General features: G+C 42.1%; 1 long non-coding RNA gene across 3 annotated transcripts in view; it reads left to right on the forward strand.

The window, feature by feature from the left end:
* Window positions 1-23,745, forward strand: part of LOC132692943 (uncharacterized) — a 35,859-nt gene extending 12,114 nt beyond the window's left edge. For all 3 annotated transcript variants that reach the window (XR_013555085.2, XR_013555084.2, XR_013555086.2), the window contains exon 3: window positions 22,828-23,745. This is a non-coding gene — a long non-coding RNA (uncharacterized LOC132692943). The remainder of the gene's footprint in view (window positions 1-22,827) is intronic.
* The last annotated feature ends 3,507 nt before the right edge of the window (window positions 23,746-27,252 follow it).

A 27,252-nucleotide genomic window follows, 5' to 3' on the forward strand; every position in this document is an offset into this window, starting at 1 on the left:
GGAATCAGAACCTCTGGGAGCCTATGCTTGTTCCCCTAGCTCCTCAGGTGACTCTGAAGCTGCAGGTGCTGTCACCTTGATACAGTGAGTATTCAACTAATGGTGGCTAGCATATGTATGTGATGGGGAGGTGAGGCAACAATAGTTATTGAACATTTACTATGTTCCGGCCCTTACATACTGTGTATGCTTCCTATGGATGCTGTAACATATTACCACAAACTTAGTGGCTTAAAACAGCCCACCTTTGTTCTCTCACAGTTCTAGAAGTTGGAAGTCTGAATCATTTGCACTAAGCTAAAATCAAGGTGCTTGTGGGCAGAGCCACACTCTCCCAAAGGCTCCTTGCCTTTTTTACCCTCTACAGCTGCATCCCTGGCCTGGGGCTCCTGCCTCCATCTTCAAAGCATCTTGCTTCAGTAGCCACCTTGCCTTCTTCCTCTGTAGTCAACTCTCCCTCTGCCTCCCTCTTATAAGGATACTTATGATTGAATTTAGGGCCCACCAAAATAATCCAGGATAATCTCCCCATCTTTTTATTTTTTTAAGTTTATTTATTTATTTTGAGAGAGACAGAGACAGTGTGAGTGGGGGAGGGGCAGAGAGAGAGGGAGAGAAAATCCCAAGCCGGCTCTGTGCTGCTTGCGCAGAGCTCGACAAGGCACTCGAACTCAGAAAACTGCAAGATCACGACCTGAGCCGAAACCAAGAGTTGGACGCTTAACCTGATGAGGCACCCAAGTGCCCCTTGGATAATCTCCCCATCTTAAGATCTTCGACTTAATTACTGTTGGTTTACAAATCGGTCCCCGTACGTGGAGCTTAAGAAGAGACCAAAGAAAGAGGCAGACCGTTCCAGATTGGTAGATGACAGGTGTAATAAAGAAGGGAAATTCACACAAGATTCCTATCAGGCAGCTGCAAGACCAGTGGATCTCCATGCTCACCCACCAGAAACTTAAAAGTTTAAACAGAGCACTGAATATTTAAAATGTGCATGTTTGTCATTGTCCAGACAATAAAATTGAATGTGAGAATGAAAAAAAAAAAAAAAAAAAAGTTTAAACAGAGGCCTTAACTGGGTTTGATCACATATACTATCTAGGTGGTCTCAAAAACACATTGCTCTCTCAAGGCTGCATTCTTGAAAACACCATTGTGGAAATGGTGGCAGAATGTACATTCCAAGCACATGGAAGGGGATGAAGAGCCTCCAATTGTCTGGGTCCAGCTGGTGGGTCACATCCTCTCAATGGACCTCTAATAATCACATCTGCCAAGTCTCTTTTGCCATATAAGGTAATATTCACAGGTTCCAGGGGTTAGAACCTGGATATTTGGGGGGGGGGGGCATCATTCACACACATTATTTTTTAATCCTCAGAACAATACTATGAGTTGGTTAGTGTTATCCCCATTTTCCAATGGGGATCCCAATTGCAATCCCAATTGTTGATGAGGGAACAATTTTTAAATTGCAAACCACACAGCTGGTGGAGGAGTTAGGATCTGTGCCCAAGACTGACTGGTTTTAAGACCTGTGATTCCTGCTAGACATCAGATTGAACTATAATACCTGACACAGGAATACTACCAGTCACAGCTTGTCGGTCTTGTAGACATCTAAGACAGCCATTAAAATGTCCCAACATGATGCTATTCTCAGTCTCTTTCCCAAATACAGGTGAGAAGTCCAGCTCTCGAATTCGAGTGGGTTATTGGAAGACAGGGTATTGACAGACAAGCCAGGTCTTTGCCAAATTTTTGGAACACCCGAGAAGATATAGATGATTACCAAACAGCCCACTGGGTCAATTCTTGAGATGGGAGCAGCTACTTCCATTTAGAACCCTCGTGGTAGTTCTGCACAATTTAAGTAAAAAAGATTATATAGGAGGGGCGCCTCTGTGGCTTAGTCGGTTGGGTGTCCAACTTCGGCCCAGGTCATGATCTCACACTTCGTGAGTTCGAGCCCCGCGTCGGGCTCCGTGCTGACAGCTCAGAGCCTGGAGCCTGCTTCAGATTCTGTGTCTCAACCTCTCTCTGCGCCTCCCATGCTCATGCTCTGTCTCTCTCTGTCTCTCAATAATAAATACAAAATATTTAAAAAAAATTAAAAAAAAGATCACATAGGAGAAGCAGCTAGGCTAGGTCTCAAAGACAGCCTTAAAAAGGTACATCCAGGCTGTGTTAACCAACCTTACTGTGGAAATCATTTCACAGTACATACTTGTATCAAGTCACCACACTGTACAACTTAAATTTACATATGTTCTATGTCATCAATAACTCAGTAAAGCTGGTCAGGGGTAGGGGGGGCAGAAGCTGTCTTCTTATTCGACAACATCTCTGAGGTTGCTATGGTTCTGCAGTGCCCAGCCAAGTGCAAAAGCAGGACCTGAAGAATTGTTGTAATAGTGACTGTAACAAATATCGGAAGTGTGTAGTTATTGGAATGTCTGTAAGTTAGCACTATGGAAACACAATGGCAAATGCTTCATGAAGCCCAGCGAGGTAGAGATAAGTAAACAGGGGAACCTTCTGAGTAGAGAAGCAGAAAATAAGAAAAGGGATATATAGGCTTCACTGCAGGAAAAAAAAAGTAAAAATAGACTGTTAGACTTCTATCATATAGATATAACTTAATTACAATATCTAGTTTGCAATAAAATACAGTGTTCTCAAAAAGGAGAGAGACTAAACTTTTTCTATTCCAAAGTGTAGGAAGGAATCCCGAATTGGATATTTTAACCTTTAAACAGAACATAGTCTCCACTTAGTGTTCTCTCATTTCTAAAAAGGTTGTGCATTGTAATTTAAATCACTCTGAAGCAAAACCACCTTTAAGTTCTGGTCAATGGCTTATTTATATGTATTTGATATATCAAAGAATTAGGATGGTTCTCCAAAGTTAATTGCAATGGGATTCATCCTGGGTTCTAAGTTTCTGTATTTAGATGGGCTTGAAAATTCAATACTTACTCTCTTAGCACCCTCAGATTGCCTTTATGTGAACCCAAACTCAGTCCAAAGTGTTTGAATCTATCCATGATCCTAATCACCCATCTTTATTTAGGTCCCACCTTCCTAGAGGAGTCAGGAAGAACAAGTAGAAGTTTTTCTCAACAGGAAAGCTCATCAGGAAAAAGCTAGTGTATGAGAACAGAGGAAATGCAATGAACGAAGCACTACAAAAAGGAATAAAGGTCATTTCAACCTTTTGTATCAAAAGGAATCAGGACTAGTGTGGGTAGCAGACGGTAACCAAAGTTATGAAGGCAATCTGTTTATTACTTGACATTTGCTTTTGTGTATCCTTTGTCCGTAAAGGTGAACTCATCAAAGTTCCTAACACACACTCACTCAGTGCCAGTTTCCCATTGCACCTTTCCTTTTATGCCATTTGAGTCTACAAAAGTGAAATATAGCCCTATCTCAAACTAGAGGCACCTGGGTGGCTCAGTCAGTTAAGCGTCTAGCTCTTGGTTTTGGCTCAGGTCATGATCTCATGGTTTGTGAGTTCGAGCCCAGCATCAGGTTCTGTGCTGCAAGTGTGGAGTCTGCTTGCCCCTCCTCCGCTCATTCCCTCCCTTCCCACCTCTCAAAATAAATAATAAAAAAAATTTGAAATAAGTTCTAGCTGAAATAAAGCTCTAAGTTTAAAGAAACCATGCTCAGCAATATGGCAGAATGCAAACCCTATTAATCCTTTTAGCATAAGACACCTACAATTGTCTATTTTTAAAACAATTTTTTTTGAGAGAGAGAGAGGGCACAAGTGAGCGAGGGGCAGAGAGAGAGAGAAAGAATCCCAGGAAGGGCAGCAGGAGAGAGAGAGAGAGAGAGAGAGAAGTGGGGTTTACCCAAAGCGGGGCTCATGTTTTTACCTGAAGTGGGGCTCAGGCTCACCCGATGTGGGACTGGAAATCACGAACCCTGAGATAATGACCTGAGCCAAAGTGAGATGATTCATGACTAAGCCACCCAGGTGCCCCTAAAACAACAAATATTTACAAATATTAAAAAAAAACAACAAACTATTAAGTGCCTAGCCAGCTTAGTAAAAGTAAAAGAAAATCCTCAAAGACCAAAATTAATATAAATCATGGATTCAGAGAAACAAGCAAGGATATGGAAAAGTTACTGCTCAAGGAACATCTGGAGGCCTGGAGTTTCCGTTTAAATGGTTTCGTTAAGGGGGGCCCCTGGGTGGCTCAGTTAGTTAAGTGTCCGACTTCAGCTCAGGTCATGACCTCACAGTTCTTGAGTTTGAGCCCCGAGTTGGTCTCCACACTGACGGTGCGGAGCTTGCTTGGAATTCTCTCTCTCTGCCCCTCCCTTGCTTGTGCATGCTCTCTCTCTCTCTCTTAAAGTAAATAAAAAGTTTTATAAAATAATAAATAAAGAGTTTTGTTGAGGGGAAAGGGAGACAAAGCCTAGTACCCACACAGGTGAGAAGTCTACCTACCTAGAGACCTTTGTTTATAAGGCTGGGACCCTGAAAACCACACCTCATTTGGTAATCCAGGGGAAAAATCCTTTCTCTCTTGAGATATTAAGGAAACCTGTCTCTCTTGCCCTTTCCTCTAGGTGAAAGGGAGACAAATATGTTTAAGAATTTGCATTTTACCCTCACACAGGTGTAGGACCAGAATGTATACTGTTTGAGAATCCTGGAAGCACCAAACTGATAATTTACTTTAAAGACATCCTGGATTGCTAATACATCAGGTGCTTGCAAAAACAAATGTAAATATTCACTCAAGGATTACACCTTAAACCCGAGTCAAGGAACTATTACAGATAGGCTCCATGGAACACGATCTCACAATGATAAATTATAAGACACACGAGGAAACGGTCACTTGAGTGACAGTCAAGGGAAAGAAGAAATAGTAGAAACATTCGGAAAAGACTGAAGACATTACAAAATAAACCAAAATAAATATTGTAATGTATTGATTGAAAGAAATGGGGTGTTAGAAGTATGACCTTGGAGCAAACGTGAAAGCATTCTGCCAGCTTTACAAGCAATAACTGAGACCTGCCATGAGACCTGCCATGATTTGTAATACACAAACAAAAATTACAGAGTATCTGCTCGACACTCTACAAAGACATGCTAAGATATGGCCATAAAATCTTAACTGATATTAGACAAGATAGTATTTTACAAGCAATTACTTTAGCAAACAACCTAATGTAAACAACATAGTTCTGCATTAAAAATCTTTCCTCCAAGACCCTCAGGGGATCTGTTATTTGATTGTCTACTATACGTACCATAAAATTTTGACAAGGCTTAATTCTGTTTTCCCTTTGTGTTAACATTTTTGGAGGTCCAACAGAGATTACCCACTACTCAGAGCTTGCTCCTCAACTCCTGAGCGGGGGACATTTTGGCAGCATGCCAAAAGATCTTTGTCTCTCTTGACCTTCTCACCTGGGAAGCCATCACTGACCAGAGAATCCAAGTTGTTACAGTGATCGGGAACTACCGAGGTATTACTGGTCAAAACTCCTGAAATTGGCCATGAGATTATTGAAGCTGAGTGGTGAGTACATGAAGGGTTCACCATAAGCTGTCTCTACTTTTGTATGCATTTGAAATTTTACATAACAACTTTAAAAATAGAATCTGCTATAGAACACTCCTCTCAACAACAACAAAATGTATATTCTCCTCAAATGCACGTGGAATATTCTCCAGGATGGATTATATGTTAGACCATAAAACAAACCTTAATAAGTTTTTAATGATTTAAATTATGTGAGTATGTTCTATGACCACAATGGAATTAAATTAGAAGTCAATAACAGAAAGTAATTTGGAAAACTTACAAATAGGTGGAAACTAAAACAATACAATCCTAAATAACCAATAGATCAAAGTATAAATAATAATGGAAATTTAAAAAAATATTTTGCAATGAATGAAAATGAAGATACAGCATACCAAAACTTATGCCGTTATGGGAGTGCCTGAAGGAAAATTTATAGCTGAAAATGTCTAAATGAAAAAAGAAAAGATCTCTAATCAATAACCTAACCTTCCATCCTAAGATCCTGGAGAGAGGAAACTGAACCTAAAGCAAGCAGAAGGAAGGAAATACCAGATAAATATTAGAACAGAAATTAATGAAATAGAGAATACAAAAACAGTAGGAAAAAAAGCAATGAAACCAAAAGTTGATTATTTTAAAAGATTGATAAAATCAATAACAATTGGCCAAGAATGAAAGAAAGAAGGCTCAAGTTACTAGAGTCAGAATGAAAGAGGAGACCTTACCACCAACCTTACATAAACAAAAAGGATTATAAGGAATACTATGAAAAACTGGTAATTAAAAAAAAAAGAAAAGAAAAATTGGTGATATATAAATAATTTATATATGATGAGGTCAGATGCATTTAGGGTTAGATGACCTTAGACTACTTGTATGACATGAACAAGTTCTTAGCAGGATGCAAACACCTGAAAACAACTCAAGGTGAAATAGAAAATTGAAACAGACCTATATCAAATAAAGACATTAAGTTAGTAATAAAAAAAACTACCTACAAAAAAAGCTCAAGCCCAGGTGGATTCATTGATCAATTCTACCATTTAAGGAAGATTTAATACCAATTCTTTACAAGTAAGAGAAGAGGACAACTCATTCTATGAGCCAGTATTACCCTGACACCCAAACCAGACAAAGACATCACAAGAAAACTACAGACCAATATCTGACGAATATGGGTGCAAAAATCCTCAACAAAGTGCTAGCAAACCAAATCAAGCAGCATATAAAAAGGGTTACACACCATGATCTAGTGAGTATTATCCCAGGAATGCAGGTTAGTTTAGCACCTGAAAGTCAATTAATGTAATACACCGTATCAATAGAATAAAAAAACAATACACATAATTATCTCAGTAGATGAAGGAAAAGCCCTTGACAAAATCTAACACCCTTTTTTGATTAAAAAAGAAAACATATTAGGGGCGCCTGGGTGGCTCAGTTGGTTGAGCTTCCGACTTCAGCTCAGGTTATGATGTCACAGTTCATGAGTTCGAGCCCCGCTTCAGGCTCTGTGCTGACGGCTCAGAGCCTGAAGCCTGCTTCGGATTCTGTGTCTCAACCTCTCTCTGCCCCTCCCCTGCTGATGCTCTGTCTCTCTCTGTCTCAAAAATAAATAAAACATTAATAATAATAATAATAATAATAAAGAAAATATATTCAACAAACTATAGAAAGGAACTTCCTGAACCTGATAAAAGACATCTATGAGAAACCACAATTCACATTATACTAATGGTTCCCTAAGATCAGGAATGAGGCCAAGTGTTCTTGCCACTTCTATTCAATACTGTACTAAAAGTTCTAGTAAGGAAATTAGGCAATAAAGCAAAATAAAAGGTATCCATCCAAATTAGAAAAAAGATTTAAAAAAATAGAGAAATAAAATTATCTCTATTCACACTCAACATACTCTTGTATATAGAAAATCTAGGGAATTTACTTAAAAAGAAACTATTAGAACTAATAAGTTCAGCAAGGTTGCAGGATGCAAGATCAACACATAAAAACCCATTGTATTTCTATATGCGTGCAATGAGCAATCTGAAAATAAGGTAAACAATTCCATTTACAAAAAAGAATAAAATACCTAGCAATAAATTTAACTAAAGAAGTATACAATTTATGTTCAGAAAGCTACAAAGTATCATTAAATGAAATTTTGGAAAGGTATCCCATGTTGGTATATTGAGAGCCTTAACAGTGTTTAAAAGACAATATTCCCCCCAAAGTGATCTGCACATCCAACATAATCTTTATTAGAATCCCAGCTAACTTCTTTGTAGAAATTAACAAGTTGATTATAACATTCGTATGGAAATGCAAGAGACCCAGAATAACCAAAACAATCTTGCAAAAGAAAAACAGAGTTAGAGGACTCACACCTCCTGAATTCAATTTACTATAATGCAATGCTAATCAAGATTGTGTGATAATGGCATAAGAATAGGTTATAGATCAATGGAATACAATTGAGTGCCCAGAAAGAAACCATATGTCTATGGTAAATTGATTTTCAACAAGGGTGCCAAGACCATTCAGTGGGGAAGAATATTCTTTTAAACAAATGGTGCCAGAACAACTGTGTTGCCAAATGCTAAAGAATGAAGTTGGAGCCCTACCTCACACCATATACAAAAAATTAACTCAAAATGAATCAGACCTGAATGTAAGAATTTAAACTATAACATTCTTAGAAGAAAATATAGGGCCAAATTTTCATGATGTTGGATCTTGACATAGATTCTTAGATATTTCATAAAAAACATGAGCAAAAAAATAGATACATTGGACCTCATCAATATTAAAAACTTTTGCACTTCAAGGGGCACTATCAAGAAATTTAAAAAACAACTTGCAGAATGGATTAAAATATGTGCACATTATATATTTGATAAGGGATTTGTATCTAGAATATATTTTTAAAAAAAACTCTTACAACTAAAGAATAAAAAGACAAATAATTCAAATTAAAGATGAATAAGGTCTGAATAGACTCTTCTCCAAAGAACATACAGAAATGGCCAAAAAGCACATGAAAAATGCTTGAAATCAGGGGTGCCTGGGTGGCTCAGTCGGTTAAGCATTGGACTTTGGCTCAGGTCATGATCTCACTGTTCGTGGGTTCAAGCACCACTTCAGGCTCTGTGCTGAAAGCTCAGAGCCTGGAGTCTGCTCTGCATTCTGTGTCTCCCTCTCTCTTTGCCCCTCCCCCACTCACACTCTGTCTCCATCTCTCTCTCTCAGAAGATGAATAAACATTTTAAAAAAACCTTTTTTTTTTAAAGAAAAATGCTTGAAATCAGAAAAATATAAATCAAAACCACAATGAGCTACCACTTGAGATGTCTAAAATCAAAATGTATACAAGAATGCTTATAGCAGTATTATTCATAATAGCCAAAAGGTGGAAACCCAAATGTCAATCCACTGATGAGTAGATAAGCAAAATGTGGTCTATGCATACAATAGGATATTATTCAGCCCAAAAAGGGAGTGAAGAACTGATACATTCTGTAGCGTGGATGAACTTTGAACACAGCATACTAAATGAGAAGCCAATCATAAAGGACTTCATGTCATATGACTTCATTTATATGAAATGTCTAGAAAAGGCAAATCTACACGGAAAGACAGAAAATATATTGCTGATTTCTCAGAGCTGGAGGGTCTGTATGGTGAAGATTAGGGGATGATTACTAAAGGATATGGCATCTCTTCTTGAGGTAATAAAAATGCTCTAAAATTTCTTGTGGTGATGGCTGCACATCTCTGTGAATGTGCTAAAAACCATTGAACTGTACAGTTTAAATAGGCCATGGGTATGGGATGTGAATTATATCTCAACAAAACTGTTACAAGGAGAGGGCAGAGAGAGGGAAAAGCTATAAGGGCAGATATACAAGTTAATGTAGGGGTTCGTGCTTAACCTGTAGTAAGCCATGTTTCAGAGAATCGCTCTAAATCAGCACTGTTCAATAGAAATTTCAGTGAGGGGGCGCCTGTCACTGAGGGGGCTCAGTCAGTTAAGCATCCGACTTTGGCTCAGGTCATGATCTTGAGGTTCATGGGTTCAAGCCCCGCGTCGGGCTCTGTGCTGCCACCTCAGAGCCTGGAGCCTGCTTCAGATTCTGTGTCTCCGTCTCTCTCTCTGCCCCTCCCCAGCTTGCACTCTGTCTCTCATTCTCTCCCAGAAAAAAAGTAAACATTAGAAAATAAATACATAAAATTTTTTTTAAAAAACTGTAAATGTAAGCATGTGTATTTAATGAGAGTTGCAACAACTAATGGCTACATGTGAAACACTGCAAATTATGTGAGCCTCTAGAATCAATCACTCCACCTTTACTGCCTGGATCAATTTTTAAGTGTCGTGTTTTTCTTACAAATTTTTAATAAAAACGGTGATTATATGTTCTTCAAGTATAATCCTAAGATTCATACTTAGCTTGAGACCTTTAAGTTATCCACTGAGGTAATTAGGGAGTAATCTTTATGTATCTGGAAATTTTTCAAAGGAAAAATTTCAAATTTGTAAATAAAGAGAAAATAAGGCCCATACTCATGTTGTTTTGGCCTACATCTTCTTGTCCATATAAACACACGTAGCTTCAAAAATGCTGATTCGAAGGGGCACACGCACCCCGAAGCTTACAGCAGCGCTATCAGCAATAACCAAAGTACGGAAAGAGCCCAAATTTCCATCGACTGATGAATGAATAAAGAAGATGTGGTGTATATAAATACAATGGAATATTACTCAGCGATCAAAAAGAACGAAATCTTGTCACTGGCAGCAACATGGGTGGAACTAGAATGTGTTGTGCTAAGTGAAATAAGTCAGTCAGAGAAAGACAAATATCCTATGATTTCACTCACATGTGGAATTTAAGAAACAAAACAGATGAACATGGCGAAAGGGAAGGAAAAATAAGATAAAAACAGAGAGGGAGGCAAACCGTAAGAGACTCTTAAATAAAGAGGACAAATTGAGGGTTGCCGGAGGGGTGTTGGGTGGGGGGATGGGCTCAGTGGGTGATGGGCATTAAGGAGGGCACTTGTTGGGATGAGCACTGGGTGTTGTATGTAAGTGAGGAATCACTGGGTTCTACTCCTGAAAAACCAATATTATACTATATGTTGACTAACTTGGATTTAAATAAAATGAAAAAATGAAGAAAAAAATCATTAAAAGTAAATAAAATATTTACAAAATTTAAAAAGCAAACACATGTATCTTTAGGACACTCAGTGAAGATAGTAAAAACCGATCTATTATAAACATTGCCTAATAACATGCCTGGTAAGATGAATTATGTGTATAAAATTAGAGTTTCAAAGGGTTTAATAGCATCGGCATTTAAACATTATCTGGGCACAAAGCCAATCCAGGCAAGTCATGGGGGAGCCCTGGGAAGTAAGAGGCGATGGGCCGTCAGGGCCTGCGGGGAGGGGTCCCCACCGCGATAGCACGGGACCTGTTCAGGATTGCCATGGGGCCTTGCAGGGTAGGGCTGTGCCCAGGACAAACCCTGTACCTACTGGAGAGCTTTGCCACAACGAGGAAATGATAGGCCTCTGGGTGATCCTACAGAGGACTGTGAGCTCCCAGCTGAGGGCTTGAACTTTGCTCTCCCAGGTGACTTGTGATTTGCCTTCTGTGCTGGCTGTAGAGCCCCTAGAGATTGTCCCCACTCTAGGGGGTGCTCTGGTTTCTGGAAAAGACTACTAACATTTGTACACAGTTGGCTTCACCTTTTGGATACTTCCGGACTTTATGCAAATTCCTAGTGTTTGTAATATTACCTTTGGGCATTGTTGTTATAAAATATATGAGACCAGTTAATCATGCAGCCAAGATAATGGACATTTCTTGTTTTCTTGTACCTTTGCTTGTATCTTAATAAATTAACTATTCTCTTCTGTTTTAATTAAAAGACTTTATTTTTTATAGCATTTTTAAGTGTACAGAGAGTTCTTAGGGCACCTGGGTGGCTCAGTCAGTTATGTGTCTGACTCTTGATTTCAGCTCAGGTCATGATCTCATAGCTTGTGGGTTTGAGCCCCACATCTGCACTGTTAGTGCACAGCCAGCTTGGGATTCTCTCTCTGTGTGTCCCCAGTTCATGCGCTCTCTCTCAAAATAAATAAATAAACTTTAAAAACAACTTTACAGAGAGTTCTCATCTACTCCTACCCCACCCCTACCAAGCCAACACAGTTTTCCCTATTATTTACATCTTGTATTATAATGTACCTCTTTTATAATTAACCAATACTAATACATTATTATTAACTGAAGTCCACGGTTTCCATTAGGGTTCACTCTTTGTGTTGTACCTTCCATAGGTTTTGAAAAATGTGGAATGACATGTCCATGATTTTTGTATTGTGTCGAATAGTTTCTCTGTCCTGCAAAACCTCTTCCTCTAGTTTTCAGTTTAGTTTTAGTTGTATTTCTTTATATATATATATATATATATATATATATATATATATATATATATATATATTTGAGACAGAGGGAGACAGAGTGCGAGTGGGGGAAGGGCAGAGAGAGAGAGACACACACACACAGAATCTGAAGCAGGCTCCAGGCTCCAAGCTGGCAGCACAGAGCCTGATGCGGGGCTCGAACTCACAAACCGTGGGATCATGACCTGAGTCAAAGTCGGACACTTAACTGACTGAGCCACCCAGGAGCCCCTTTTAGTTGTATTTCTGACATCCAGCCCCAAATTGAGAACCAGGTGGGTTTTTTTATTTTCCCAAAATGGCCTAAATGGTTTTTGACTACCATTTTTGATTTTCCCAAAATGGCCATTTGGTGATATCCGGAGGAATATACATACCTCCAGCTCGAGTAACATATGCAGGCTCCAAAGGCAAGAATCAACACCCAAGTGCAAAAATCCCCAGAGGTGGGGAAATTTTATTCCATTTGCATAACTAGTTGCCTCACTTGCAACCAGCATAACCTTCAAATATCTATAAAGGTGTGGTAAAGACATTACACATTGCTGGGTCCCTATGAATTGGATTTTCAGTGCTTGTTGACTACATCTTCATAAGCATGTGTATTTTCAGAGTAGGTGAAGTCATTCCCTGTCACAAAGCACTCCCTTATCCTGTCAAAGACATCAGGACAGCATGTCATTCTTTCCAACCTGGAGAATGATGTCAGCTCACTCCGCAGACAGAGGCTCACTTTATTGAACTGTTTTTGTTGTTGTTGTTTTGTTTTAATTTTTTTACGTTTATTTATTGTTGAGAGACAGAGAGAGACAAAGCATGAGCGGGGGAGGGACAGAGAGAGAGGGAGACACAGAATCCGAAGCAAGCTCCAGGCTCTGAGCTGTCAGCACAGAGCCTGATGTGGGTCTCGAACTCAGAACCACAAGATCATGACCTGAGCCGAAGTCAGTCGCTCAACCAACTGAGCCACCCAGGCACCCCTATTGAACTGTTCTTTTGCCTTATCAGGCTGGTTTTTGGGGCCATTTACCAGTTTTACTATTCATATCTATATCTACATTTCCCAAACACAGAAATGTGAAACACATTGATACAAGTGTCAAAGCCAAATTGGCTGATCTAGTGAGTGAAACTGAAACGTTTTGGTCTCTTTCCTCTTTACTCATGAGAATTCATTCCTCTGCGCAAAGCAAACAAACAAAAAATACCACTGAATCCTTATGAAATAGCTCCTGGAAGGCCTCTGCATTTTCATGTTATATCCCCATGAAAGGACAATACTTGGGGTGACAATACATCCTAGTTTTTTCCCAGCACAGTCCTCGTTTATGCTGTTGCCTGTGATGGTTAATTTTATGTGCCATTTTGCCTGGGCCACAGGAGGCCAAGATAGGTGGTTAAACATTATTTTGACTGTGTCTGTAAGGGTGTATGTCTAGATGAGATTAAGATTTGAGTCTGAAGACTGAGTATAGCAGACTGTTCTCCCCTCTGTGGGTGGGCCCCATCCAACCAGTTGAAGGCCTCAATCCAGCAAAAAGGCGACTGAGGCAGAATTTTCTCTTTTAGTCTTTTCCTGACCTCCTCACACTAGCTCTCCTGGATCTCAGGCCTTTGGATTCGAACTAGAACTACACCATCTGATCCTGGGTTCCCAGCTTGCTGACTGCAGATTTGGGATTTCTCAACCTCCATAACCATGGAAGCCAAGTTCTTACAATAATTAATTAATTATTAATAAACAAATAAATATCCTATTAGTTGTGTTTCTCTGGAGAACCTTGACTAATGCATTATTCCAGTGTAATTTTTCATAACCCCTCCCCCCCATTTCACTCTCAAAAGTGTTCCAGTTTGGAAGATAGATTATATGGCTACCCTAACTCTCAGGCGTCACGTTCTGATATGATCAGCACATCCTGCTCTAGCACAGACAGCATCCCCCTGAACTACGGAAGACTCAAGACAGGACATCTCATTTTAGGCCCAGCTTGCCCCTTGCTGGCCAAAGCCCGGTGTCTGCTTCCCTCATCACAGGCAAACTGGAGCCCGTGACTGCACACGGGACTGAGGGGAGGCAACCAGAGCTGCCTTGGGATAAGGATGGAAGCAGAGAGTGGGACTCAAAAGGGAGAGGCTCACTGCTGTCATCTGAGTGGTTGTGCAGAAAACCACAGGCCCAATCAGCCTGGGATCCAAGCGGTCTGAACACGAATCCTCCTCCTGCCTTTACCAGGACTTATCTGCAACTTGTTCCAACTTTCTAGGCTCTGTTTCTTGATCTTCTAGAATAGGGTCAATAGCAGAAAGACAGAAAAGCATAGTATTGGTTAGATGTCCCTGAGGCCATAGAGTAATTAAGCTTTTGACCTCCGGAGCCAGACTGTCTGGCTTTGAATTCCAGCTCTGTCACCTACTAGCTAGGATCCGGGAGAGTTACGGAATCTCTCCAGGCTTGAGTTTCTGTATCTGTAAAATGGGGATGGTGATGATAATTGTGTCTGCCTTATAAGATTTGGCAGAGGAAGAGGGGAGGTGAGAATGTGGGGTTAGAGTTTAATGGGGACAGAGTTTCAGTTTTGCCAGATGAAAATGTTCTGGAGATGGAAGGTGGTGACGGCTACATAACGTGTGAATATAGTTAATGCCTTGGAACTGTACACTTAAAAATGGCTAAGGGGCGCTTGGGTGGCTCAGTCGGTTGAGCATCCGGCTTCGGCTCAGGTCACGATCTCACGGTCTGTGAGTTCGAGCCCCACGTCGGGCTCTGTGCTGACAGCTCAGAGCCTGGAGCCTGCTTCAGATTCTGTGTTCCCCTCTCTCTCTGCCCCTCCCCCTCTCATGCTCTGCCTCTCTCTGTCTCAGAAATAATAAACATTATTTTAAAAAAATGGCTAAGATGGGGGCACCTGGATGGTTCAGTCGGTTAAGCATCTAACTCTTGGTTTCAGCTCAGGTCATGATCTCACAGTTTATGAGTTCGAACCCCCGGTGGGTCTCTGCATCAACAGTGGGATTCTCTCTCTCCCTCTCTCTCTCTCTGCCCCTCCCCTGCTTGCACTAAGTAAATAAATAAATAATGGTTAAGATGGTAAATCCTATGTTATGCATATTTTACCACAATTAAAAATAATCTATAAAAGCTTAGAGCATGAAAGCATGATGTAAGTGAACTAAGTCAGAAAAAGAAAAATACCATATGATCTCACTCATGTCTGGAACTTAAGAAATAGAGCAAATGGGCAAAGGGAAAGAGAGAGAGACAGAGACAGAGAGAGAGATAGAGAAACCAAAAAACAGACTCTTAACTATAGAGGACAAACTGATAGTTGCCAGAGGTGAGGTAGGTGGGACAGTGGTGGAAATAGGGGATGGGAATTGAAAAGTACATTTGTCATGATGAAAAATGAAATGAAATGAAATGAAAAAATTATAAAACCTTTTTTGAAAAAAGATTTAGGAGAGGAATACTGAGCTCATTTCTGAACCACCCCTGGAAGATTGCCTGTCACCCATGAGCCTTCCCTGAGGACTTGCTGTGCATATCGTGAGCTGGGTTACATGGAAAAACTTAGCTTGACTCCTGGACTTTAATCCCCTTACCCACAAACTGAAGTCGTGGCAAGAATTAGAAATAAAGCAGGTACAACCGTTTGACACGCAGTCCTATCCTTAATAAATGGTAATAGCTGTTAGCTCAGAAACCACTGGGGTATGAAGCTGACTAGGGCTGGGGGTAACCTGCCCTGCAGACAAGAAGGAAGGCAGTTTTCCCAGACACCCTCTAAGTTGGAGCAGGATCTTGGTTCCAAAGCAAACCTGAGGGGCAGAAACATTGCAACAATGCAAAGGGGAAGAGACAGAAACCTTGTCAGTTTCCCTCCACGGGTAAAAACTGACCTCCAGGCAGGGGTCGCGGGGTGAGGGGTGAATTACACCGTCTTTGAAGAGTGTGTCTGGATTTAACAAGATGCATGTATCACGGAGCATGTATCAGGAGTGTATCAGGAGTGTGTTCTGGCCAGAACACACGCACCGCGGGTCTTTCAATGAATGGTCCCCTCCCTGAGCCTGCCCCTCCGTCTGGGATGCACAGATGGGACCTCCTCTATCTCACAGACCAAAGTTGCTGGTATTTGTCAGATACTCTGAAATCTTCCCAAATAGGGCTTCCTCAAACGAAGGGAAGGTGCGGGAGTGGGATGAGCTTGGCTTTGGGCAGGATTGGGAAAGTCAAACACCATCTCTGCGGCGAGGGCTAGAGGGGGAAGAAAGCGCATGCCTGGCTAGAGCCCCCAGTCATAGTCTCTGCACCTCTGAAATGCTTCTCCCAGCAGAGCACTGCTCTCCCAGCTTCTCTGAAGCAGGGTTCAGTTTCCTGATATGAAAGACTTCCTTTTCTTCTTGAATGGCTGTCACCAGCTGGATACTTCCTAGAAAGGAAGGAAAGCAAATTATTTTGAATCTGAGACCAGAGGGGACCTAGCCTAATTAATATCCACTCCCCCACTTCCACTATACAATGAAATTACTTTTAATAATGATCATGTAATATCCAGTAGTAATCTGGATTCAGTCTATAGTTTCAAATCACACAACTTTGAGGACAAAAACATTTCAATTTAACATTATTCAAATTTAGTAACCTATTTCATGGATGAACAAAATTTCCCTTGCCACTAGAAGATATTAGATCTCACATTGTTCTCTGTTTTACTGTTAAGAATTCTTTTTTATTGAGATGTAACTGACATATAACATTGTATTAGCTTTAGTTATACAACATAGTCTGATATACTAGGAAATGGTCAGAACAGTAAGTTTAGTTAACATTCATCACCTCACACAGTCACAAATTTTTTTCTTGTGATGAGAACTTTTAAGATCTACTTTCTTGGCAACTTTTAAATGTACAACACAGTATTCTTAACTACAGTCACCATGCCGTATGTTACATCCTGTGACTTATTTACCCTTTAGCTGGAACTGTTTCAAAAATTTTTTTTTAACGTTTTATTTATTTTTGAGACAGGGAGAGACAGCATGAACAGGGGAGGGTCAGAGAGAGGGAGACACAGAATCCAAAACAGGCTCCAGGCTCCGAGCTGTCAGCACAGAGCCCGACGTGGGGCTCGAACTCACGGACTGCAAGATCATGACCTGAGCCAAAGTCGGCTGCTTAACCGACTGAGCCACCCAGGCACCCCTGTTTCAAATGTTTAACTCAAACAAAAACTCCCAAGTTTGTATCACGTAGAATGTAAAAAATGAAACATCTCAAGGCCTATTCTTCATCCTTACAATCACTGTGTTATCACGGTTTATTTTGAATCTATCATTTTTTAATTTTTTAAAAATGTTTACTTATTTTTGAGAGAGTACAAGCAGGGGAGGGGCAGAGAAAGAGGGTGACAGAGGATCTGAAGCACGCTCTGATGTGGGGCGTGAGCTCACAAACTGTGAGATCCTGACCGGAGCCGAAGTCTGATGCTCACCCAACAGAGCCACCCAGGCGCCCCTATTATTTTTTTATTTGTTTTTTAAGTAGTCTGTACACCCGATGTGGGGCTTGAATTCATAACTGGGAGGTCAAGAGTCACGTGCTATACTGACTGAGCCAGCCAAGCACCCCTTGAGTCTACTATTTAAGCAGAGTGGTTGGAGACCGTCACTTTACAGACCCTTGGCATGTTTCTGAACTGACAGAAATGTACAAAAGAAGGAAAATGCAGAGAGCTGGGTCCATGTGGCAGGAACTTCTGCACAACTGGGAGTTCTCTGCATTAGCTTCCAGACAGAATACAATTGCTGATGGATAAATAGGAAAATGTAGTGCAGGAATGCAACCAATCCCGGAGAAGCTGGTGGGAGCCCTGGGAGAGAGTTCTCATTTCCTTGTGAAGGGCAGGACATCTTGGAATAGGTTCGCCCCAAAGGAGGTGCCTGTACTTTAGAAAAAGAAAAAAAGAAGAAGAAGGGGCATCTGGGTGGCTCAGTCAGTTTAGCATCTGACTGCCACTCAGGTCATGATCTCCCCGTTCATGGGTTCGAGCCCTACATAGGGCTCTGTGCTGACAGCTCAGAGCCTGGAGCCTGCTTTGGATTGTGTGTCTCCCTCTCTCTCTGCCACTCCCCTGTTCACGCTTTGTCTGTCACTCTCTCTGAAAAACAAACATCAAAAAATTTTTTTAGAAAAGAAAAAAGAAAATGTACCAAGTGGAACTTATGTATATGTTACTAAAATGCAATCATACCTGCAGAAATTGTTTAGAACTTCCAACAACAAAAGATTTTTTTGTGTGTGGAGAATTTTATCACTGACATCATTCAGAATTTCTGGTACAGAGTGATCCGAAAAACTGACTTTTAAGTTCTCTGCAAAAGATCCATTCCTTACTGCCTGCCCCAAAGTCACACTGCTGTCACAGCTCTGTCCTTGGTTTGTCACTAGTTTAAGAGGTAGCCTCAAAGCTACAAGGTTATACATCTGTCTTCGTTTAAACCAAGTCTTGAAGTTGAGCATTTTTATTTTAGATGTAAGATCCCTCAAGGGTGAAAGGGCAAACAAATGGAATGTTGCTAAATTCTTTTTCTCAGACATCAATACTTAGGATTTTTAGAGCATGTTTTACAAATACGGAATTTTTGCGGGGTGGGGAGGCGGGGAACTGGACAACAGCTTTTTCAAATTCCAGAACCGGGTTTGCCGCCCTCTGGTGGACAGTTTGAAATAGAAATAGCAAACAGACTAAATCAACGATAGCTTATGTTGTTTATTAACTGCCGTGTTTGAGCTCAGCCCTTTGTATGCATTATCCCAGCCTTACAACCTTCTACAAATTAGGCATCTGATTCCAATTTTACTTATTATAGAACTAACTCAAAAATGTCAAGTAAATTGACCACAGCCACACAGCTAGCAAGTGGCAAAGCTGGGATTGAAGTTAGTTTTGTCTCATAACAGAGCCAAGTTCTTAAGCACTACGGACATAATACCGGCTCTGCATCTTAGAGCCGTGGGGCTGGAGGAGGGCCCACCCAAACTGTGCTTCCAGAACTATAGTTAACTGCCCGATTGTGGTGGTAAGATTTAAAAGTAGTTTTTTGATGTTCACTTAAAGGTTGTGATTTGCTCTCAAAAGTAAGCCACCGTGGCTTGGTTTGTCACTATTTTCCCATGCTTTTGGTACTTTTGTGTCTTCACATGCTCTGCTCAGTTCATGGCCATGGCTTATGGTGTCTAGCAATAGTAACTTTCAAACTTTAAGGAACGTTAGCAACATACTTCATCTGTGAAGCCCCGGCAATCTTAGAACCATAGAATTGAAATGAGCTAGTTCTGGAAGGATCTTGGGTGTTGTCCAATTTAGTGGTTTCCCAATGTGTGTATCTTGAAAGCCCGTGGAGGAAGTGTTGGCTGTTACAATGATTGGAGGGTGGCTACTGATGTATAGTGGGAGGGACACTGAGTGTCCTTCGATGCCAGCACAGGTTACACAAGGAAGAATTTACCCAGGTCCCATAAGACTTTCCAGTGTCCTGCCAGACATTTTGAAAGAAAATGTCCACTCCAATCTGTCATGGGATTTCAAGATCTGGGAAGTCTGTTCCACGACAGTTCATCACTCCCAAATCCCGTGTCATCAAAAGGAATTGTTTCGACACTACACTTATAAATAAAGCCTGGATGATTTGCAAGAATATTCTACTTCCTGGGGTGCCTGGGTAGCTCAGTCAGTTAAATGTCCGACTCTTGATTTCGACTCAAGTCATGATCTCACAGTTTGTCAGTTCAAGCCCCGTGCCAGGCTCTGCATTGACAGCGTGGAGCCTACTTGGGATTCTCTCTCTCCCTCTCTCTCTCTGCCCCTTCAACACTTGCACACGCATGTGTTCACACACACACACTCTCTCTCTCGCAATATAAATAAATAAACATTAAAAAATATTCTACTTCCCTTTCCTGTATAGTCTATAACTTTTCTTGGCATCTTATCCCTACCTAAGGTTTTTCCTCTTTGTCCTATCGTATACAAATCACTCAGCTTTGTTAATACTAACCATGAACATTTATCCTTCTGTGTAACATTCTCCTGCTTTCTTTTCCTCTGTCCTTCTAGGAAATAGCTCCTGATCTCCCAACTTTTGTTAAATCTTAGCTTATTCATTGTGAGTGGGAGCAGTAAACCATTTTCAAATGTCTCACCATATAGTTCTGTTCTTAAAATATTTGTATTAATAGAAAATTCAGGGTATAGTAAGCTGACAGACCAGGAGATGACTACTATTGAGATGATAGCTTGTTACTCATAGATCCCAAGAGAAGGGGGTGCACTGTGCTATGGGGAGCCCACTTGGGGAAGCACAGGGTAGGTCAGGAGGCAGAGGGAACAAGGAAGAAATGTGCACATGGGTCTCTATTGTGGTTTCCACGGGAAGGAAGAAGTGAGGCAGGGGAAGCAGGCTTTGGATTGGCTAGTCTGAAAAACTTCAGTAGGCTCTGGGGCATAACAGCTGTCCCTAGCTGTTGGTACCTGACCCCACAGTGATAAGGGCAGGTAGATGGTGGCCCGGAGTGCGCAAGCCTGACTTGGTTGGGTTGTAAGCTCTGGACTGGTTGGTTTGCATTTTAGAAGTCTGCTCTGGGGCAAGTTGCTTACAAGCTCTAGAAATTCACTAGCTCTGAGACAGGGGGAGACCCCTCCGTGGTCAGCAAGCCCCCAGATGTCAAAGCATCAGAATACAGACCATCAAAGACATGGTTAATACACTGCCCAAGCCTTTGTGTACTACAATATGTATTATTTTCTCATAACCTATTCACTTGAACTTCCTATTTAAATTACTTTTAGAGCATGAGAGTGGTTTATAAAAATTAGGTCTACAACTAGTTGTCTACATATCTGTATATCTATGATTTTCATTTTCAGATTGCCAAGAGGATGTTTCAAAAGTTCATTTCAAAACAGGGCATAGGGTCGGATGAGATTGGGAGCCGTAGATGTGTTATGGATGATGAACCTGGGACCTGGGGAGCCCACGTGACTCTCCCAGGATGACAGTGGGTTAGCAAAAAGTTGGGACCCAGCGCTCGCTCCAGCCTAATCTCTGCAAGGCTTTCTTTGGCACCAAGCTGCCTCGGTTGAGTCAGAACTGCCCCCACAAAAAAAGTAGTATTAGTGCGCTCCACAAATACCCGCAGTGAATACCTATAGCACTCGATACAAATAATGAGTACGTAACAGCAAAAATTTGCCCCCAAAATCAAGTTTGTATTTCATCTTTTGGTAAGACTGGGGAGGTAGAACACATGTAGCCCATTCCCTGCATCCTTTCTGCCCTGTTTCCTCCATTTCTGTGTTGGTCAAAAAGAAGCAATAGGTTTGCCCTCCCTTTTTTTTCCATCTTTTTAGCAGCCCAACTTCCTCATAACATCCTTCCTGACCTACTAACGGTGAAATCGTCACGGTCTCCCAAAGACTTCACCTGGCCTATGGATCCCCTCCACCAGGGCTCCTTCAGTTTCCTGCAAATTGCCCGGGGCTGCTGTAAAAATGCAGTCAGTGTTTCTAACAAGCCCCCAGGTAATGCTGAAGCTGCCCGGACAAGGGCCCCTACTTAGAACAGAAAGACTCTCCGAATAAAGCCACGGGTCTCAAACCAGCTTATCAGTACGGGTATCTATCTGAGCAGCTTCTTAAAAATACAGCCTCCCAGCCCCCACTTCATACCTATACTATCATAAGAGATGATAAAAGCAGAGCCCAGAATGTGAATTTTTAGAAGCTCTCCAGAGAGCTCGATAATCAACCAGGTTTGGAAACGCTCTCCCCGGCAACAATACAATGCTGACCTAATGCCTATGAGTACTACAACGATGTTATAACTTAATTTGGAATTGGCTTTCAGAGGTAAGCATCTTGCAGGCTGCTGAAAACCCTGAGTGATCGTTCTGTTCTGTATTTTCATGCTCAGGCCAGATTCCAAGAACTGTTCCTTCCCACACAATTACAGGACCGAACCAGATGGGGAAATGATCTAAAACAATCTTGTGGTGTTAATATCTTATTTACATGTATTTATACATCTCTTAAGATGATCATAGTAGTTGCCAGAAACCCAAATTGAAACATTTCACTGCATTAGGATTTTAAAACTAGGGCACTGGTGTGTATTTTACCAGAAGTTTATATTTGCATAATTATGAGTAGCCTGCATTTTCTTGAGCCCCTGTCTGTGCCTTCATCAAAGGCTTGAAGACAACCTGGCCTCAGAGGGAAATTCTTACAGAGGGAAATTCTTAAAGCAGTCTATTCCTCCCACCAGAGAAGGGGGAGGTGGGTGGGGGGAAGATAACAGTGGAGGGGAACCCCAAATTAGGATGCTGCTATTTATGCTGAAATTTGGGTGCCCTCAAAATCCATGTGTTGAAATCCTAACCCCCAATGTGACGGTGTCTGGAGGTAGAGCCTTTCGGAGTGATTAGGTCATGAATGGGATTAGGGCCCTTATAGAGGAGACCCCAGAGAGCTTCTCCACTCCTTCCACCATATGAAGACATGGCGAGAAGACAGCTGTCTATGAACCAAGTAGGCTCTCACCAGACACTGAATCTGCTGGTGTCTTGATCTCGGACTTCCAGCCTCCAGAACTGTGAGAAATAAATTTCTGTTGTTTATAAACCACACAGTCTATGGCGTTTTGTTATAGCAGCCCAAAAAGACTAAGACAAATGAACTTCTGAGCTGCAGAAACACTTAAAAAAAATTTTTTTTCCCATTTTTTCCAGAAGAGCACACCAGAGAACTGCAGTGATGGACTGTACCAGCTACAGCCATAGTTCATCGAATCTGACAGAGAAATAACACTGAGGCCCAGATGGGAGGATTCAGGCGGGTCGTCGGGACTGCTGAGGAAATTTTGGAAATGTCTCCGGTGGGACGAGGAGTTCCAAAAGGCAAGGTCATTTTTTCCAGCCCAATATGCCACTGTGGTTAGGGACGTACTCTGCCTTCAGGCTCAAGTGTGTTCCAGAGAAATGCACCTTCCATTTTCAGATGGCAAGTCAGTGTTCCCAGGGGGCTGTTATGCTCCACAGACAACTGCTCAAGACCCTGTGTAGCTGGTCCCTGTGTGGGCTTGGCAGCTCAGCCCTGGGCTCCACGAGGCAAGGTCAGGGCTTTTGGGTTCACGCCTGTCTCCCCAGCATCCAGTACGGTGCCTCACTCATGGCAGCTATTTAATGAACAAGTGTCGACTCATGGAATGGACTAGATGTTATGTTTGTTAATTGCAGAGGTGCCTGATGCACCTTCTAGTTTCCACATTCTTCAGGAGTTAGGACTTCACAGGGAGGTATTATTTTTATTTGACTTTGCATTAAGCAAGTCTTTTTATTCTGATGCCTTGACATCTGGGCCTTGCTGACCCTGAAGCAATGGCGCCTCCCATGGCTACCAGTTCTTAGAGTGAGGGAGTCAGCAAAAATCATGACTTTCTTATGCAAACCAGCCAATCTGGAGCCCACATCTCCAACCACCTCCTCTATTAGGCTATCTACCACTCTCTAGGCCTTTATCCACCTGCCCTACTCACCTCAGGGCCAGTACCAGACAACTAAGGAAGCGTCTATGACCCCAGAGCCCACTGAAATTATTCAGAATAGCCAATCCTATGCCCTGCTTCCCCTGTCTTACCCACTTCTTCCCACGGAAACCACAATAAAGACTTTTGACCATACTTCCCTCCACCCACCCCTCCCCCCAAACACACACACAGCTCAGTGTCCTCTCTCCTCTTGGAATCTGTGAGTAGCAAAAGATCCTTTCAGGGGCACCTGGCTGGCTCAGTCAGAAGGGCACGCGACTCTTGATCTCGGGTGGTGAATTCAAGCTCCATGCTGTGTGTAGAGATTACTAAAACTTTTAAAAAATGTTAATTGCTTAAAAAAAGAGAGATATCATTCCAATGGCAATCTTCCATGATCTGTTAGCTTTACCATACTTGAATAATCATAAAACCTACATTTTTAAAACAGACATATTGTGAAATCACAGGATATCAGACCTATTTATAGTCAAGTGTAGATTTCCAGACAATTTCAATGATCTGGAAGGAACATTTACTGTGGATAATAAGTAGTGCAGTATATTAAGACTGTTTAGGGTTCATCCCAGCCAGGGGTCAGTCAGAGCAGCAAAGCTGCTAGAATCTAGATCTCATATATATACCATCAGGGTGTTTGCACGGCAAACCATGTTGACAGAGAGCAGGGTATCGTCCTCTGCAGTGAAGGGCAGGTCTGTTTGCTGCCTAATGTGAGAAAGATAATGCCTCCCCTGGAGCAATGTTCAGACATGCTTACTGTCCACCATAAAGGACAGGCTCACAGGGAAGCCTGGGTGGCTCAGTTGGTTAAGCATTTAACTTTCACTCAGGTCATGATCTCACGGTTCACGAGTTCAAGCCCCTCATCGGGTTCTCTACCATCAGCACAGAGCCTGCATGGGATCCTCTGTGCCCCTCTCTCTCTGCCCCTCCCCCCACCTCAAAAATAAATAAACATTAAAAAAAAAAAAAAAAAAAAGACAGGCTCACAAAGCTTGAGCTTACTCCCAGTAAAGCCACCCTATGCCTCTACAGGCAGTACCTGGCCCTCATCACATGGCCCTGTGGGAACTGGGCCCTGGGAGATGAGCACAAACCCCAATACTCTGGGTACTGCTGTGGCTGTAATAGGATCCTTGGTCTCTGACCCCGAAGTCTTGTATCTTCTACCAGCAAACATGAGGCTGTGCAGGCTAACTCATAAGCTTGTGAGGAGGGTACAATCTCACGCCCTTCACAGTTGCTGGTACTCCAGCCTCCTAGGGAGGAGGAAAGGGTCTCACTCCCCCTTCTGTCACTGGTCTGTGAGGCTGTCTTTCGTAGCAATTGCTCTGTGCCTACCTCTGGAGGAACAGGCATCCAGAGGAGTCACAGCCAGCCTTCTTGTGCTGACCCAAAGAAGAGTTATTGACAATTGGGCCACAGAGGCCACACCACAAAGCCAAGTGACAGAGGGAACTCCTTTTGGGAAAGCCCCTTTATTAGTCTGCTAAGACTGCCATGACCAAGTACCACAGACTACATGGCTTGAACAGCAGACACATTTTCTCAGTTCTAAAGACTGCAAGTCCCAGACCAAGGTGCTGGCCAATTTGGTTCATGATGAGAGTGCCCTCTCTGGCTTGCAGATGGCCACCTTCTTGCTCTATCCTCACACGACCTTTCTTCTGTGTGTGTGTGAAGAGAGAGAGTGAGCCAGTGTCTCCTCTTGTAAGGACACCAGCCCTACCGGGTCAGGGCCCCAACCTTGTGATCTCATTTAACCTTCGTTGCCTTCCTAAAGGCCCTATCGCCAAATACAGTCACACTGTGGGTTAAGGCTTTGACATATGAATTTGGTTTCGGAGGGGGGAAGACACAATTTAGTCCATAGCAGCTCCCACATGGCTGTGAGGTAGGTCGGCCACATTCACAGTCTTAAAAACATGATAAAGCATCTTAAACCATCCACCTGGGGGAGGAAGAGCAAAAGGTAATCCTCGGGAAGACAAATGGAGAGAAGGACGTAGCAAGTGCTAGTAGCCCTCTGGCTTCTGAGTTGAGCTTCCTGCAGTTTTCTTCATGTTTTTTGTCTGGTCAAGTCACAGTCTCCTGCTGTGGTGTCTCCCTGTAGAAAGCCATTGCCCACTTTGTGCCTTGGAGGAAGTGTGCTGAAGAGCAGGCCATTGAAATTCTTTCTACATCATAGCTTCGAAAAGAAACCCAGAGGAGCTGACCGATGCCCAGGAAGAGCTCAGAGCACCCAGGGGCTCTGGCCCTGCCCTCACGCTTGCTCTAAACACACCCACTGTCCTCTCTCATCTGCTGTGGTGACTCCTCGACCACCCCAAACTTCTACAGTCCTCCCCTTACTGTTCTCTCTGGCGACTCCCTGCCTCTGCCCAGCCTCTGCCCCCTGCCTGTTCACCCCTGCTCCCCTCCTTCACTTGGCTGATTTCATAAAGATTACCTCGGACAGTAGCTTTATTCATAATTGTCAAAACTTAGAAGCAACCAAGCTGTCCTTCAGCAGGTAAATGGATAAACTGTGGTGTGTCTGCAGGATAGAACAGTATTCTGTGCTAAAAAGAAATGAGCTGTCAATCCATGATAAGACAGGGAGGAACCTTAAATGCATATTACTGAGTGAAAGAAGCCAATTGGAAAAGTCTTATATTGTATGACTCCAACTATATGACATTCTGGAAAAGGCAAAACTGTGGAGACAGTAAAAAGACCAGTGGTTTCCAGGGGTTAGGGGGAAAGGAAGGGTGAGTAGGGGGAGCACAGAGGACCTTTAGGGCAGTGAAACTACTCTGTATGACATTATCAAGGTGGATATGTATCATTACAAATTTGTCGAAATACATAGAATGTACAACACCAAGAATGAAACTTGATGTAAACTACGGACTTTGAGTGATAAGGGTGTGTCCAGGCAGGTTCATTAGTTATAACAAATGTACCCCTCTGGTGGGGGATATTGATAATGAGGGAAGCTTATGTATATGTGGGGGCAGGGGGGTACATGGGAAATCTCTGTACCTTTTAATCAATTTTGCCGTGAATGTAAAATTGCTCTAAAAAGTAAAACCCAGTAATAAAATGGAATAAATAACTTTTAACGTTTTTTTATTTTTATTTTTGGGACAGAGAGAGACAGAGCATGAACGGGGGAGGGGCAGAGAGAGAGGGAGACACAGAATCGGAAACAGGCTCCAGGCTCCGAGGGAATAAATAACTTTTAAAAGACTCACTTAGATAAAAGACATCATCCTTTCTAGACTCGATGCGCTGGAAAAATTGCAAGAGAAAATCTTTTCTGGCTCAGTGAAACATTTCTTTCTGGTGGAGGTTCTTCCTCCTTAGAAGAAACCTGATAGTTTCCAACTTACTTAGTCCTATAGGTAAGGCCAAAGGAATAGGCAAGAAGCGAATCTCAACATCCCAACCTCAATAGCTGGAATAAGTCACCTTCCTCTGTGGTTCCACAGCACCCTGTGTTTACCTAATGGACAGTAGTTATGCAGTGCTTGCTATGTGCCAAGTTGTGCCAAGAAACTGTACTATAATTCTCATCATATCCCGTGAAGTAACTATTATTACCTCCACTTGGCAGACAAGGAAA

Source organism: Panthera onca, chromosome B1 (genome assembly GCF_046562875.1).
Source record: "Panthera onca isolate mPanOnc1 chromosome B1, mPanOnc1 haplotype 2, whole genome shotgun sequence".
Taxonomy (NCBI): Eukaryota; Metazoa; Chordata; class Mammalia; order Carnivora; family Felidae; genus Panthera; species Panthera onca.